The following is a 16,820-nucleotide window of genomic DNA, read 5'->3' on the forward strand; positions in this document are numbered from 1 at the left end:
CTGGAACAATGCAACTATCAATGAGGCTGGGCAACATTTCAAAAGATGACAGCAAAACAAATGCAGGCAAAATACTATGACATTGACAGTTATCATAGCCCAGTTGTGTGTGTGTAATTTATTGCCGAAAAGGCGGGTGGGAGAACAGCACAAAATGGCATTTTCCTTCTCCTTCCACTGAGTGTCACTCTAACACTACCTAACTATGACATTCCTTATTAAAAACAATACTACGTCCTTCAATGGCTCATTTTTTTTACTATTTATTTATTATCAACATTTATATACCGTCTTGTTTGCTGAAAACCCATCAAGGCAGTGCACAATAATTTAAAACAAAAATAGTGAAATATGAAGGACAAAATCCAACCTACGTCCTACTTAGAGTACACCCATTGAAATGAATGGGACTTAAGTTAGTCATGAGGCCCCTTCCAGCCCTACTATTCTATGATCCTATGATTCAATGTGTCTACACTAAGTAGGATGTAGGTTGGATTTTACCTAAAGTGTTAAAATAACTACATAATTTCAAAGGTTATTTTTTTAAAAAGTGTCTTTACACCATTTCTAAAAGCCAAGACAGTGGAAGCCAATCACAGAGGGATCACATTCCACAGTTGGGGAGTGACAAAGGAGAAAGCCCTTTCATGCATGCCCAACAAATGGGTCTGTGCTGATAATGGTGCCCTCAAGAGGGCCTCTCGTACAAATCTTAATAACTGGACAGATGCTTAGGAAGACAGGTGGTCCCTTAGATTGTGAGGTCCTAAGCCATTTAGCACTTTAAATTAAAACCAATGCCTTGAACTGAGCCTGGAAAGCAATTGTTAACCAGTGAAGGTCTTTCAAGACAGGTGCAATATGGTCCCTATAGCAGTGCACCAATTAGCAGTCTGCCTGTTGCATTTTGCACCAACTGAAGCAAAAATGCTCGAAAGAATCATGATTCTGAGATCCTGTTTTTCCATAATACATAGGAAATGACATCCTCCTGTAGTAGATCTGAATTCACCACCATTGTATATAGGGCTTACTATGGGTGGTTTCACCCATGATACTAAAAGCACATCTCACACTATTTGTGTGAATGTCAGTAATGGTGGCTAGAAAGTGGAAGATAACCTTCCCTAACCTGGCGACCTCCAGATGTGTTGGACTACAACTCCCCCATCTGTCACCAGAATGGCCATACTGAATGGGGATGATGGTACTTGTAGTCCAATACACTTGGAAGGCACCAGGTTTGGGAAGGCTGAGTTGACATTACATTTGAAAGTAGATAATTCTGACTCAAGAGGAAAAAAATCACATTCACGGCGAAACAAGTTAACAGCAGACTACATTTGTACATATGTGCTCAAGTTCAATAAGAGAGTTCAGTGAAAATCTTACCATGTTTGGGCAAGAGAAATTGCCTCTATATAGATAGGATTATAGGGAACGTGACAGATGTTCTTTGGAAAGAATGGAGTTCTGAAGAAGGGGTGACTTTCAGTCAACTATTATTATGTATAGGTTGCCTAGTAATGATTCATCACAAAAGAGTACAAACCAAATGTATCCTAGAGGTTAAAAAAGTATTCCATTTATATTTTAAATCTTCAGGTGAGTCAGCTGCATAACATCTTGTCAATTATCCAGGGGGTTTGAAAACAATCCAGTCTTAATGCATTTCAGAAGAAAGATGCTAGATTCCTGTCCTGACACGCTATCATCGGTCAACAAGAAACTGTTTTTTTTTAGAATACAGATGTTTCCTTTTTCATTTGTGGTCAATCTCAGTTTGCTGACGATGACAGCCTCTTTGGGTGGTATCCAGTGGTGGACGCCTGGGAGCGGCCGGCCCTGCCAATTCTGTTGTGCAAGTGGCAATGGAAGGAGCCTTATAACAAATCAGACCATTGGTCCACCTAGCTCAGCACTGACTGGCAGCAGCTCTCCAGTGTTTCAGACAGGGGTCTTTCCCAGCTGTATCTGGAGATGACAGAGACTGAACTGGGACCTTTTAATGAGAAACATGTACTCTACCACGATGCTGCTAAAGCCCTTCCTACAACAATATACTCCTGCTTGGCATTTTATATTTTTATAGTATTTCTAAGAATTTTACTTTGGGTACCATTGACTTTTCCATTGTTCAACAGTGACTATAACAAAGTGATAAACTATGGACTAAATAACCATCCTTGGACATGAAGCATTGCTATCACATGGAAACATTCCAAAGTAATAAAAGCTGTGCTGCAGCTGGATCCACAGAGTAACTCCTGGACAAATGGAGATGACATTGTACATGCTCGGCAGCACATTGTGCAAACGTCGATGCACACATAAAAACATGGATAGATTACATCAGCTATGGCCCAAAGCTATGAGGTCTAAGAAGGAAACTTCTATAAGGAGTCATAGAATACATTGATGGAAAAACTGGAAAGATTAACAAAAGAAAATGTCTGTTAACTGCATTTATTGAGAAATAAAAGCCTATTAAGCTATGCATTCTCTTTCTCTTACCCTATTCATGCTTATAAATCTCTTATTTTTGGCAGAGAAACATGAGAACACAATGAAACTGCCACTCTATATCTAAGGAGATTATAGACTTTCAAAACAAACTCAGCAGAAAGTCTATTCAACATCAGGTGCATGACTTGAACACCTTGTTGTTCAAGTCATGCACAGTGCTGACAGAGTGTACTGTAACACAGCAAGGTCCTTTATGTTAACAAACATTACACAGACCAAAGTCTTTCATCAGCTGCGTGCAAGTCAGTCTCCCAGAAAAGATAGGCACTACATAATACCTGGATGGAATCTAACCCTTTGTGAGATGCCACATTAAATTATACTCTTATCTGCGTAGGCATGAGGACCTAGTTTTTAGGATTCCAAAAACTCTTTTAGCATCAGCAAGGGCTGAGCATAATATCCTTTAGTAATTCAATGAAAATAGAAATAAAATTGTGGCACAGGGGAAGGCAGACATATTGAAGCTGTATTTCATTATTAGATCCAGTATCAGGAAAACCTAGCAGAAACATTTGCACAACTGCTATGCATACAAGCAAGTCTGAAATTCTAAAGGGTGTAGCCAGTTTAAGGAGAATTCAGATGGACATGCAGAGAGAGACCCATATAACATTGCTTTTATTAGTATAAATTATTAATGGTTCCTACTGCCCTGTGCTGAGAGAAAGGAGACTGCACCAGAGGCACTTAGAGTCACATCAGGCAGTACAGAAGGTACAGGCTGGAATGTTCTCCCACAAAGAGAAATGTTGTCACAGCAAAGTGTAGACGTCTTCTGATGTCTTATGAAGGTTGGCCAAGGAGTAGAATCAGGAGTAGTATCCAAGGAGTCCAGCAAGGCAACATGCTCCAACCAGAAAGATTCAGGTGGGTGGATGACTCCTCAAATAGTGGCTCTTTCCCATCTGAGTCTTTCCCTGAACTTGGGGGGGGGGGGCATAGGAGGCCAGAAAACATAACACCTTCAGGTTGTGGCAAAGTACTTCTTTTCAGAAAATATATGAAATGGGCAACTGTTACAGCTGACATATTATGCAGCTGCAGTCACTGATGCCAAATGTGGTTAGAGATATCGTATTTATTTATTTATTTATTTATTTAATTGCCCATCTGGCTGGTCACCCAGCCACTCTGGGTGATGTACAATAATAGAACAGTTTAAAACAATAAAATTCTACATTAAAAACATCATATTTCTAAAAATACCCTTGTTGTTTTTATTTGGTCAGTCACTTCCAACTCTTCGTGACTTCATGGACCAGCCATGCCAGAGCTTCCTGTTGGCCATCGCCACCCCCAGCTCCCCCAAGGTCGAGTCCGTCACCTCCAGAATATCATCCATCCACCTTGCCCTTGGTCGGCCCCTCTTCCTTTTGCCTTCCACTTTCCCTAGCATCAGCATCTTCTCCAGGGTATCCTGTCTTCTCATTATGTGGCCAAAGTACTTCAGTTTTGCCTTTAATATCATTCCCTCAAGTGAGCAGTCTGGCTTTATTTCCTGGAGGATGGACTGGTTTGATCTTCTTGCAGTCCAAGGCACTCTCAGAATTTTCCTCCATCACCACAGTTCAAAAGCATCTATCTTCCTTCGCTCAGCCTTCCTTATGGTCCAGCTCTTGCAGCCATAGGTTACTACGGGGAATACCATTGCTTTAACTATGCAGACCTTTGTTGTCAGTGTGATGTCTCTGCTCTTCACTATTTTATCAAGATTTGTCATTGCTGTAAACGTCTTCTGATTTCCTGGCTGCAGTCAGAGACTGCAGTAATCTTTGCACCTAGAAAGACAAAGTCTGTCACTGCCTCCACGTTTTCTCCCTCTATGTGCCAGTTATCCATCAAGCTGGTTGCCATAATCTTGGTTTTTTTGAGGTTTAACTGCAACCCAGCTTTTGCACTTTCTTCTTTCACCTTTGTCATAAGGTTCCTCAGCTCCTCCTCACTTTCAGCCATCAAAGTGGTATCATCTGCATATCTGAGATCGTTAATGTTTCTTCCAGCGATTTTAACTCCAGCCTTGGCTTCATCAAGCCCAGCACGTCGCATGATGTGTTCTGTGTACAGGTTGAATAGGTAGGGTGAGGGTATACAACCCTGACATACTCCTTTCCCAATCTTAAACCAGTCCGTTGTTCCATGGTCTGTTCTTACCATTGCTATTTGGTCGTTATACAGATTCCTCAGGAGGCAGACAAGATGACTTGGTATCCCCATACCACCAAGAACTTGCCACAATTTGTTATGATCCACACAGTCAAAAGCTTTAGAATAGTCAATAAAACAGAATTACAGTCAGGACCAGAAATATTGGAACAAGGATAACTGTTTTGGCAGTTGGCCTCTGTATGCCACCACATTGAAGTTGAAAGGAAACACACCCAGATGGGAGCGAAGTCAGGAATTTCAGCTGTAATTCAAGGGGTTTGACAGTAGTGAGGCACTAACCATTCAGGAAGTACAGCCAGTGGCATACACACACACCTATCATTGGTGGCTCATAAGTAATGGAGCAAACCAACATCATTTCAAATTTAAGGATCGCCTTTAAGACCTGGATGAAAATCCTTTGCAGTCAATGAGTGCCTGAAGTCTGGAACCCATGGACATGACCCAATGCTGAGTTTCCTCCCCTGAGATGCTTTGCCAGGCCTTTACTGCAGCTGCCTTCAGCTGCTACTTGTTTGTGGGTCTTTCTGCCTTCAGTCTTGTCTTCAGTAAGTGAAAAGCATGCTCTATTGGGTTGAGATCAGGTGACTGACTTGGCCAGTGAAGAACATCCCACTTCTTTGCCTTGAGAAACTCTTGGATAGCTTTTGCTGTACGTTTGGGGTCATGATCCATCTGCAATATGAAGCGGCGTCCTATCAGTTTGGCAGTATTCGGCTGAATCTGAGCAGGAAGTATAGCCCTATACACTTCAGAATTCATCCTGCTGCTTTTATCAGCAGTCAGGTCATCAATAAACACCAGTGACCGAGTTCCATTGGCAGCCATACATGCCCATGCCATAACACTGCCTCCACCATGTTTGACAGATGATGTGGTATGCTTTGGATCATGAGCTGTTCCTTTCCTTCTCCATACTTTTCTCTTCCCATCATTCTGGTACAAGTTAATCTTGGTTTCATCAGTCCAAAGAATCTTATTCCAGAACTGGGCAGGCTTTTTTAGGTGTTTGCTGGCAAAGGCTAATCTGGCCTGTCTGTTCTTGAGCATTACCAGTGGTTTGCACCTTGTTGTGAAGCCTCTGTATTTACATTCATAAAGCCGTCTCTTGACTGGAGATGTTGACAATGACATGCCTACCTCCGCAAGAATGTTCTTGACCTGGCTAGATGTTGTGAAAGGGTTCCTCTTCACCATGAGCAGAATTCTGCGGTCATCCACTTTAGTTGTCTTCCGTGATATTCCAGGCCTTTTGCTGTTGCTGAGCTTGCCAGTTAATTCCTTCTTTTTAAGGATGTTCCAAACTGTTGTATTGGCCACTCCCACTGTTTTTGCTATCTCTTTTGATGGGTTTATGTTGTTTCCTCAGCCTAATGATGGCCTCCTTCACTCACATGGACACCTCTTTGGGCCTCATTTTGGGAGTTCCAGTGAACAGCTACCAAATGCAAATGTAATACTCAGAACCACCTCCAATCCTTTTATCTGCTTGATTGGTCATGGGGTACCCAGGAAACAGGCCACACCTGGCCATGCAGCTGCTTGTCAGCCATTCGTTCCATTACTTATGAGCCACAATGATGGGTGTGTGTGTATGCCACTGGCTGTCCTTCCTGAATGGTTAGTGCCTCACTTTTGTCAAACCCCTTGAATTACAGCTGAAAGTCCTGACTTCGCTCCCATCTGGGTGTGTTTCCTTTCAACTTCAATGTGGTGGTGTACAGAGGCCAACTGCCAAAACAGTTATCCTTGTTCCAATATTTCTGGTCCTGACTGTAGATGTTTTTCTGAAACTCCCTGGCTTTCTCCATTATCCAGCGGATATTGGCAATTTGGTCTCTAGTTCCTCTGCCTTTTCTAAACCCAGCTTGTACATCTGGCAATTCTCATTCCATGAATTGCTGGAGTCTACCTTACAAGATCTTGAGCATTACCTTACTGGCATGTGAAATAAGTGCCACTGTTCGATAGTTTGAACATTCTTTGGTGCTTCCCTTTTTTGGTATGGGGATATAGGTTGATTTTTTCCAATCTGTTGGCCATACTTGTGTTTTCCAAATTTGCTGGCATATGGCATGCATCACCTTGACAGCATAATCTTGCAAGATTTTAAACAATTCAGCTGGGACACCGTCATCTCCTGCTGCCTTGTTATTAGCAATGCTTCTTAAGGCCCATTCAACCTCACTCTTCAGGATGTCTGGCTCTAGCTCACTGACCACACCATCAAATCTATCCCCGATATTATTATCCTTCCTATACAGACCTTCCGTATATTCTTGCCACCTTTTCTTGATCTCTTCTGCTTCTGTTAGGTCCTTGCCATCTGTGTTTTTAATCATACCCATTTTTGCCTGGAATTTACCTCCAATGTTTCTAATTTTCTGGAAGAGGTCTCTTGTCCTTCCTATTCTATTATCTTCTTCCGCTTCTGCGCATTGCTTGTTTAAAAATAATTCCTTATCTCTTCTGGCTAACCTCTGGAATTTTGCATTTAATTGGGCATATCTCCCCCTATCACTGTTGCCTTTTGCTTTCCTTCTTTCTTGGGCTGCTTCCAGTGTCTCAGCAGACAGCCATCTTGCCTTCTTGGTTTTCTTTTTCTTTGGGACGTTTTTTGTTGCCGCCTCCTGAACAATGTTGCGAACTTCTGTCCATAGTTCTTCCGGTACCCTATCTACTAAATCTAGTCCCTTAAATCTATTCTTCACCTCCACTGCATATTCATTAGGAATATTAGTGAGCTCGTATCTGACTGATCTGTGGGTCTTCCCTATTCTCTTTAGTCTGATTCTAAATTGTGCAATAAGAAGTTCGTGATCTGAACTACAATCAGCTCCAGGTCTTGTTTTTACCAACTGCACAGATGTCCGCCACCTTTGGCTACAAAGGATGTAGTCAATCTGATTTCGGTGTCGACCGTCTGGTGAAGTCCATGTATAAAGTCGTCTCTTAGGTTGTTGGAAGAGAGTATTTATTATGCACAGTGAGTTGTCTTGGCAAAATTCTATCAGCCTATGTCCTGCTTCATTTTGTTCTCCCAGACCATGCTTGCCTGTAATACCCTAACCCTCCCCAAATGCCTGCCTGAACAACCATGTTTTTAATGTGTGGTGGAAGCTCATTAAAGAGGGGGCATGGCGGAGTTCCATAGGGAGGGAGTTCCACAGAATGGGGGCCACCACAGAGAAGGCCCTCTCCCTCGTCCCCACCAGTCTAGCTGTCCTGGCTGATGGGACAGAGAGAAGGCCATCCAAGGCTGATCTTGTTAAGCAGCCTGTCTGGTGTTGCTGGAGGTGCTCCTTAGGATAGGCTGGGCTGGAACCATATAGGGTTTTAAAGGTCAAAACCAACACCTTGAATTTGGCCCGGAAAACAACTGGCAACCAGTGCAACTCCTTCAGCACCGGAGTAATGTGATCTCACCGGCGGCTGCCTTTAATCAGGCGAGGCGCCGCGTTCTGTACCAGCTGCAGTTTCTGAACTGTCTTCAAGGGTAACCCCACGTAGAGTGCATTACAGTAGTCTAAACAAGAGGAGACCAGGGCATGTACTACCGATGGGAGCAGATGGTTGGGAAGGTAGGGGCACAGCCGCCATGTTAGATGGAGTTGGTACAGCACTGTCCGGCTCACAGCTGACACCTGAGCCTCCATGGACAGCTGGGAGTCTAAAATGACCCCCAGGCTGCAGACCTGGTCTTTCAAAGGTAGCCGTACCCCATTTAGCACGAGGTCGACATCCCCCAACCTCCTCTTGTCTCCCACCAAAAGCAGCTCAGTCTTGTCAGGGTTCAGCTTCAGCTTATTCTTCCCCATCCAGCCACTCACCATCTCCAGACATTTGGACAGGGATTCTACGGCCAGCCTTGATGAAGATTTAAATGGGAGGTAGAGCTGCATGTCATCCACATATTAATGACACCGCACCCCAAACCTTCTGATGATAGCCCCCATCGGCTTCACATAGATGTTAAATAGCATCGGGGAGAGGATGGAACCCTGTGGCACCCCAAAAGTGAGAGGCAACTGGTCCGAAACCTCCTCTCCCAGTGCTACCCTCTGGTACCTGTTGGAGAGGAAGGACCGGAACCACCGCAATACGGTGTCTCCAATGCCCAACCCCTCCAGGTGGTCCAGGAGGATATCGTGGTCAATGGTATCAAAAGCCGCTGAGAGGTCGAGGAGAACAAGGAAGGAGCATTCGCCCCTATCCAGAGCCCTTCTCATATCATCCACCAAGGCGACCAAGGCCGTTTCTGTCCCATGTCCAGGCCTGAAGCTCGACTGAAATGGAACTAGACATTAACAATTCCACTCTTATTGTACAAACACAATTAGTCTTGAGTATTTTCTAATACAAATAATGTGACACCCAAACATTTCATTGTCCAGTTATTTCATTTATTCATTCTCTAGGAAAGGCAATCATTTAACCAGGAGTAGAGAGCAAATCTATTAATAATGTAACAGTTTAACACAGTGCATGTCTACTCAGTAGTAAGATCCACTGGGTTCAATTGGACTTATTCCCAGGTACTTATTCCCAGATTCCTATTTTATTGCTGTAGAGGAGAAGTGCAATTTCTTTTATTTTAAATAGTTTGCCTTATTTACGGGAATGGGGGAAGGTAGTGGTAATATTTTACGTTCAAAAGGCTAAAGGGGTTAGAATTAACTCTCTATGGCCACCTATCAAATACAGAAGAATTAATCTTTTGAATATCATTCCAAAAGCATAACTAGTTTCAAACGGGTTCATTAAAGATACATCACAACAATGGAAATTCTTAATTATGAATCTTTTATGAAACAACAACCAAAATTGGAAAATGCAGTGTATCAACATTTGAAACACAAAACAAACTCCATGCCAGTAAAATTAGAATTAGTTATCTGACCAGCTTTTTCAGCAAATAATTTGCTGGCAATTGTAATGATAGTTTAGGTCGTCAAAAGAACTGATGGTGGCAGATCTGTATTTCACATGGGTCACAGAACATATCTCAAGTGAAGGGTGATTTCATGCAGAGGAATGGTGGGCAAGAGGAGGTGATTAACGGACCCTTTTTCTGCCTGTGCTCCTCAATCCCAGCAACTGGGACGGTGTGCATGGTGATCTGTGCTGCATCAGGTCTGTGCATCCCCACACAGTCAGCACAGTTAGCTCCATCAGTGCCGATCATTGCTGAGAGCAGGACTGAATCCACATGTCCTACCCCCACCCCCCACCATAACAGGTGGTTGGCTCTCTCAAAGATCGCAGTCATTTGTGGACATGCATGCACACACAGATCCTTGCACTCAGCAGCACATCGAGCTTCTGACTGGGCTCCAGGTTTATATAGTTTTCTTTGTGGTCTCAGCTGGGTACTTGGTTTGGATCGCCTCGGCCTGGATTGCCATAGGTTATGATCATGGATACAGTAAAATTCATGACTGGGAGCCTCGTGTGGCGCAGAGTGGTAGGCGGCAGTATTGCAACCGAAACTCTCCCCATGACCTGAGTTCGATCCCAGCAGAAGCTGGGTCCTGGGTAGCGGGCTCAGATCGATTCAGCCCTCCATCCTTCCGAGGTCGGTAAAATGATTACCCAGCTTGCTGGGGGAAAGGTGGTCACGACTGGGGAAGGCAATGGCAAACCACCCCGCTATAGTCTGCCATGAAAACGCCAGCGCAAGCGGCGTCCCTCCAGGGGCCAGTAATGACCCGGTGCTTGCACAGGAGGAGCCTTTCCTTTTTTTTCCTTGTCAAGAAACAGCTACATTTTACAGGGCAGCAGAAGGGTCCTCCGGAGCCATTTCACTTGTTCTCAGAACTATCTTCAGGCAGAACTAAACTAGCATTTGATATATTATTACTACCACTGACAGACTAACAAGTGAATCATGCACTACACTATATAAAACCACATGTCTTTTTTTGGCCAGTTAGTTGTGTCTTTACCCCACACCCCACCACCCAAGCTGTTAAAAATCAACTGTAATGGCTTTTTAATCTTTTTGGTTTTGGTATTATTCAAAAAATGTTGCTAAACGATGCCCTCCCAAAACAGAGGGAGCCTTATCTGTGTCAGTAGTGGAGCTGAGCTAAATCTTCTTCTTCGTCATCTCTTTGTTCTATCTGGCTCCAAAAGTCTGAAGAACAGGTGGAAACCATAGATTTCACAAATATAGTGAAAACAAGGCAAATGGTTGGACCAAACAATTCATACTGGGCTGTGCGTCTGATCTTTGTCTCAACCTATTTAACTACATTTTTAGTACCACAGAAAGAGCAGCAGCAGCCCATATTGGATTTCCGCTAAAGGCAATATATTACTCTAGGAAGCTATCCAATTGGAAAGTGCCCTTAGCCGTGAATATTACCAGCTGCAGTGGCAGCAAACATGCAGAAGGCTGTTAATGACAGGTGCTGCTGCGTTCCTAGAAGTGGGTGATTGCTTCTGCACTCGCTGTTAAAAGGCTACATTAACTTTATGTACTTCTTAATTAAAAAGCAAATAGCTTTTATAAAAACTGTATTGCTGGACTTGCTAATGTGCAGCAGGGAACTAATAGGCCGTAATACTAAATTAAGAATATACTAGGGATTAACGTATCCCTTTTTAATTAAAAGATTATGGTCTTATGAGACTCTAAAAGACTGCCAAAAATGTATCAGAATTATAGTCTTAGAAGCAAACCGCAGTCTGCAAATATACTATTAAAATGTTGTTAACATGTGTACAGGCTAAGGGGCCATGGCCAAGGGAAGAGGCATGGTTATTTGGGTAACCCCAGATGGCCATATTGGAACCCCAAGCAGGCCTGATTTGGCCTATAGGACTGAGGTTCATCACCCCTGATACAGCTGGCCTATCTATTCATGTACGCATTGCAGTAATCCAAAAGACACTTAGATAAAATAATCTCTTTCAAAATAGACAGACATCAATACCCCTGGTATTGTCTGCCTTTACACATTCCAATCAAAACCTGGATAAACAATAAAGATTGAGAACGGGTAAATCCAGTCTGTGAAACTTGTAGGTATTGTTTACATGACTATTTACAGTTTTTCTCACTCTTTCAAGTCCTTGGACTTTTCCTTCCTTATTATGTTTCTTCTTTCTTTGTCCCTTTCTGCTCGCGGTTGCTAATGAATACAGTACATATGCAAGCAATGGAGACCCAGAAAAGACCAAATTAAAGCTGTTCCTCAGTGAAACCTAACGTGCTTATTGGCAAATAAAATTTAAATAAATGGACCTTGTATTCTCCCATGCAAGGTTTTTAAGAATGGGATCTAAAGCCTTTCCCAGTCTCTCCAGTCTTAACTTTTCCATAGAAATTTGAAATCCTGTAAAAAATTAACTCAACTATTGCTTGCATTTTACTTCTCATGATAAGAAGGGTGGTTTTAACTTTGCTTCTTCTTTTTTTTGCACTTGAAGCAAGAAAGTAGAAACAACAGGGGGCAGGAAATCTTACTTTGCACAGCAAAAATGTATGTGTTTTTGGAAGGAAGGGTTTAAACAATCTGTGTTCCCTCCCTGTGCAATCCAGACTATCTGGGAAATAAGGGCAGGAAGCAGGTTTCTTGACCCCCCCCCCCCCAATGCAGGCCAGTTTGGGTCAGGAAGAAAATTCCTGTCTTCAGCAACTTGGGTGTCAAGTCACCAGGCCCCATAAACAAGCCCAAGAACCATGTATGTGGACTTCTGCCCTTGACATGAGACTAAAACATGTATCTTACAGACCTCTAGATGCATTTAACTTGATTCTGCACTGATCTATTTATCAATCCATCCACCCATTCAAATAGAGCGTAAGCATAATTTTTGTTCCTGGCTGCTACTGGAAATGCTCACTCCCAAAATCCAAAGAGCTTATGGAACCCGCATATCCCAGTACTCTGAATCTTTGCCCTAACATGCCAGCTTGTTTTGCTCAGTGCTGAAATGCTGACCTCTCTTATGACATAAAGTTAATGCCCCCATGTTCTGATTGTTACGTGCAAGTATGTTCTATGCTCAGACTTTTCTTGCAGTCAATGTGTCTTGGGCTATGTATGTCCCGATTTTCAGCTTTATGCCCTGGAAATACTTTCACCATTTGTGGGTACAGTTCTTGTTCCCCATTTCTAAAGAGACTTGCTGTGGAATCCTTTCAGACTGTCCTAGCCATCATTGTGTCTTGGATTGCTTGTGCCAATTTAACTTTTTGGGTGGCCTGTACAAGCCTTAACTATTTGGGAGTACACTTTGAGTTCCCCCTCTTCAGGGAGAAATGTACAAATGCCCACCCTTCAGACTAATGATTAGGGGGTCTTAGACTACATGTGTACCAAATTTCAGTTTCCTAGCTAGTCAGATCATCATTTCAAGTATACTTTGAGTTTCAGGTTTTAAAAGAGTTGTAAAAATATCCCACTTTACTTCTTGTCCGGGTACCTACATTTTGGCCAAAATTCAGCTTTCTGGGTGGCCTGGAAATACATTAATCTGAGGGACACTTTGAATCCTGCATTTTGAGAAAGAGAAGTATAAATGCTGCCTTTCATCGCTTTCTAGTAATTCTAGTAATTGGAGTGTGCCAGATTTCTGGGCTTTGTGTCATTGGGAAGTACTCGGTTTCAACACCTCAGAAGCTAGTGCATCAGTGATGCCCAGTCTCAGACTTGGGGAGCCTCTGTCAGCCTGAGGGCCAAAATCTATTTCAGAAAAGCTCTCGGGAGCCACATTCCAGTGGTGGGCGGGGCTGAAGGCAAAAGGGGTGGGGCCAAACATACAAAAACTATCATCATATTGTAGCTCAAAGCTCTTGCTGCCAGTAACTAAGCCCTAGGAGAGGCATTTCAGCCTTTAGGAATGGGGGGAAAATGGCACAAAAGATGGTGGTTGGGGGGAAAGGGGCGGGCGCATAGCCATCTGGGGAACTCACAGGGCCAGATTTGGTCCCTGGGTCTGAGGTTCCCCACTCCTGCCCTGTCAGAATGTATTCCTCCATGAAAGGACTGAGCTATTATCTTTTGGGAAACCCCCCTTCACTACACTTTTAGGAAATGCAGATACAGTAAGTGCAGCACTGATGGCAACCCAAGCAATTGCAGTGGTAGAGAGATTTTCCTAGTTGAGTAATAGAGAAAAGCTAGTGGGGACCAAAACCAAAACGTATTCCCAGTCCCTAACAGCAGTACCTTGTTCAGGGCTCTGACCAGCTTGGAACAGGAGCCTTTTAGTCTTATTGGCGGTTCCCACTTTTCCTTGCTGGGCCACAGAGTGCTAAAGGGCTCAGGTGTGGAGCTGAATGCCAGTGGGTTACCATCCAGTGGCTCTGCAAGGCCTTGGGCAAGATGGTCTCTTGGGACCCTTCAGACCACCACCTTTCCCGCCATGCCACCCTGGTCACTCGCTCCCCTCATCTCCCCCCCCCCCGCTTACCAAGTGCTGGGAAGGGATCAAATGGGTCCCTTTCCTTTCAAAAGATTTTCCTGAGATTGTTGTCATGTGCACTCTCCAGCATGCCCCAAAACAACCTCTGTAAAAAGGTTTGAAAAGAAGAAAAAGGGACCCAGTTGATCCCTTCGTACTTCCAGATTGGTCCCCGCAGTCGCTGCAACCGCTTTCCTTCTCCTACATATATATACAAAGAGGGAGGAAAGAAAAAATATCATTTTTCTTTCCTCCTTCCTGTATCCTGCTCTGCAAGGATTCAGATTTTTTTTAACCTTAGATCTAATGTCCACTTCCAGGACAATATAAGAGGTTCAAAGAGTCCGATTCTTTCCCCCTAGCCATCCATTTTCCATTATTCTCCCTTCCAAATGACACTTTTAACATTTGATAGATGCCACTTGAAGCCACTGGGCATAGGTTCTCATAGGGAGGTTAAAAACAAAAGAAATTAATTATAAACAATTCTCTGCACATGGGCAGAAATCAATGCCTTATTTTTGGGTGCTCCATTTTGCTGCCAAACTAACAGGCTCAGGACCACCCAAGTTTGGTATTAGCAGGAATGATCCCAGTCAGGACACACATATTAAAAGGATACTCCCTGTCATGGAAATACTTAGCTCAAAACAGAAATGTTATGTTGTTATAGAATTTTTTTCCCCCTTAAGCAAGGGAATTGAAGCCAGAGATAAACATTTGATGGGGATCTACTTAAAGTAAAGGTAAAGGTGTCCCCAACCAGTCGTGTCCGACTCTAGGGTGCGGTGCTCATCCCCGTTTCTAAGCCGAAGAGCCAGCGCTGTCCGAAGACGCTTCCGTGGTCATGTGGCCGGCATGACTGAACACCGAGGTGCACGGAACGCTGTTACCTTTCCCGCCGAGGCGGTACCTATTTATCTACTTGCAATTTCTTGCCTTCGAACTGCTAGGTTGGCAGGAGCTGGGACTGAAGACGGGAGCTCACTCCGTCACGCGGCACTCGGGTCTCGAACTGCTGACCTGCCGACCTTCCAGTCTGCAGTTCAGCGTCTTAACCACTAAGCCACCGCGGCCCCTGGGAATCTACTTACCCAGGACTAAATGTTGCCAACAATTTTATTCTGTTATTATGGCTCCCAAGGTGTACATGCACACTGACTCTTTCATTCTAGAGCCATCTGCTATATAAAGCTATTTAATGACGTAATCCTAATTCCACAGCAATTTTATGTTGTGGCAGGTGCTGCAAAGATGTAGCCACATAGTGCTTGTTCTGTGGTTATTTCTCAAACTATCCCTTCTAGTAACAACAGACTAGGAAAAACAGAGAAAAAATCTTATGCAGAATCTGTATTCTTAAAGGTATTGGCCATGCAAAAAGGAGGAGAGAGTGCTGTTTAACATTTTAAAAGTACTAATAGGGTGCGTTCAAAGGTACATCAAAAGGGCCGTCACTGTGTTTTATTCTCCCATACAATGAGCCCAGCTTCCTCTTGGCTTTGATTTGTAAAAGTTAGGCACATTTACCAGTGATGCTAATGCTGATTCAGTGGTAGGCATACCCCTGCCTACATACTGCCCAATTATTAAAAGGTTGTAAAACTTCTGGAATGGGGAATGGTGATGGAAGGGAGGTGATACTGTGATGTAATGGTCACCAGCCAATCAGCACCATACACAGCTAGCTTTCCCAATAAGCCAGTAGAATCAATTTCCCTCAGCTTGTCTCTGGAAAGAAATAGGTACAACTGACCAGAACATGGTGAGTGTGCTTCCAGAGTGTACCAGTTATGGTTCCAATGTAAATTTGTATGTATTGATAGCACACCATCCTGTCCAAAACACAGAAGAAGCTACCTGAACTAGTGTAGTGTAGTGGCTAAAAGAGGGAGCTGTGAACCAGAAGGTTTCCTGGTACCAATCCCACCTTAGCCAAGACATTGCCCTAGGCTCTAGCCGCAGAACCACCCTGCAATATGGGGGTAATAATACTTGCCTACCTTACTCTGCTACAAGGATAACGGAGATAGGTAAAGTGTGCTGTATAAACTTGAAGTGCACTGTATAAATGCTAGGAATTATTACACATTTCTTCTGCTGCTGCTTGACCTTCACTTCTTTACATTGCATTGTCATATCTAAGATTAATAGAAAACACCCCTCTTCTAAACAATACAATCATAGAGAGGCTTGCCATCCCACAACTGTCCCCAGGGCTTGTAAGGATACTGTGGTTCCGTTAGACTCAACCACAAAGTCATCTCTGAAGAAACTATATGGATTATACATTCCAGGAAAACATTTTCACATATACAGTATATCCATTTTGAAATCTACACCAAAAAATGAAATATAGAAAAATATTAATCAATTTATAAGTTATTAGAATTGGTACTAAAAAATAATCTTAACTTTAAATTTAATTCCATACAAAAGAGCTGCTTACTATGTATTGCCTTGTATTCTGTTAGTTATATTGTCAGAGTGTATGTGTAAATTGTGAAGTGCCCAGAGAGCTTCGGCTATTGGGCAGTATAGAAATGTAATAAATAAATAAACATTTCTTTCTTTATTTATTGCATTTATATCCCACCTTTTTTTCCTCCTGCAAGGAACCTAGGGTGGCATACATTATCCTCCTCCTCTCCATTTTATCCTCACAACAACAACCCTGTGAGGTAGGTTGGGCTGAGAGTCTGTGATGG

The sequence above is a fragment of the Heloderma suspectum genome, chromosome 2 (genome assembly GCF_057233095.1).
Source record: "Heloderma suspectum isolate Gila_16-S chromosome 2, 16-S_ref, whole genome shotgun sequence".
Lineage (NCBI taxonomy): Eukaryota > Metazoa > Chordata > Lepidosauria > Squamata > Helodermatidae > Heloderma > Heloderma suspectum.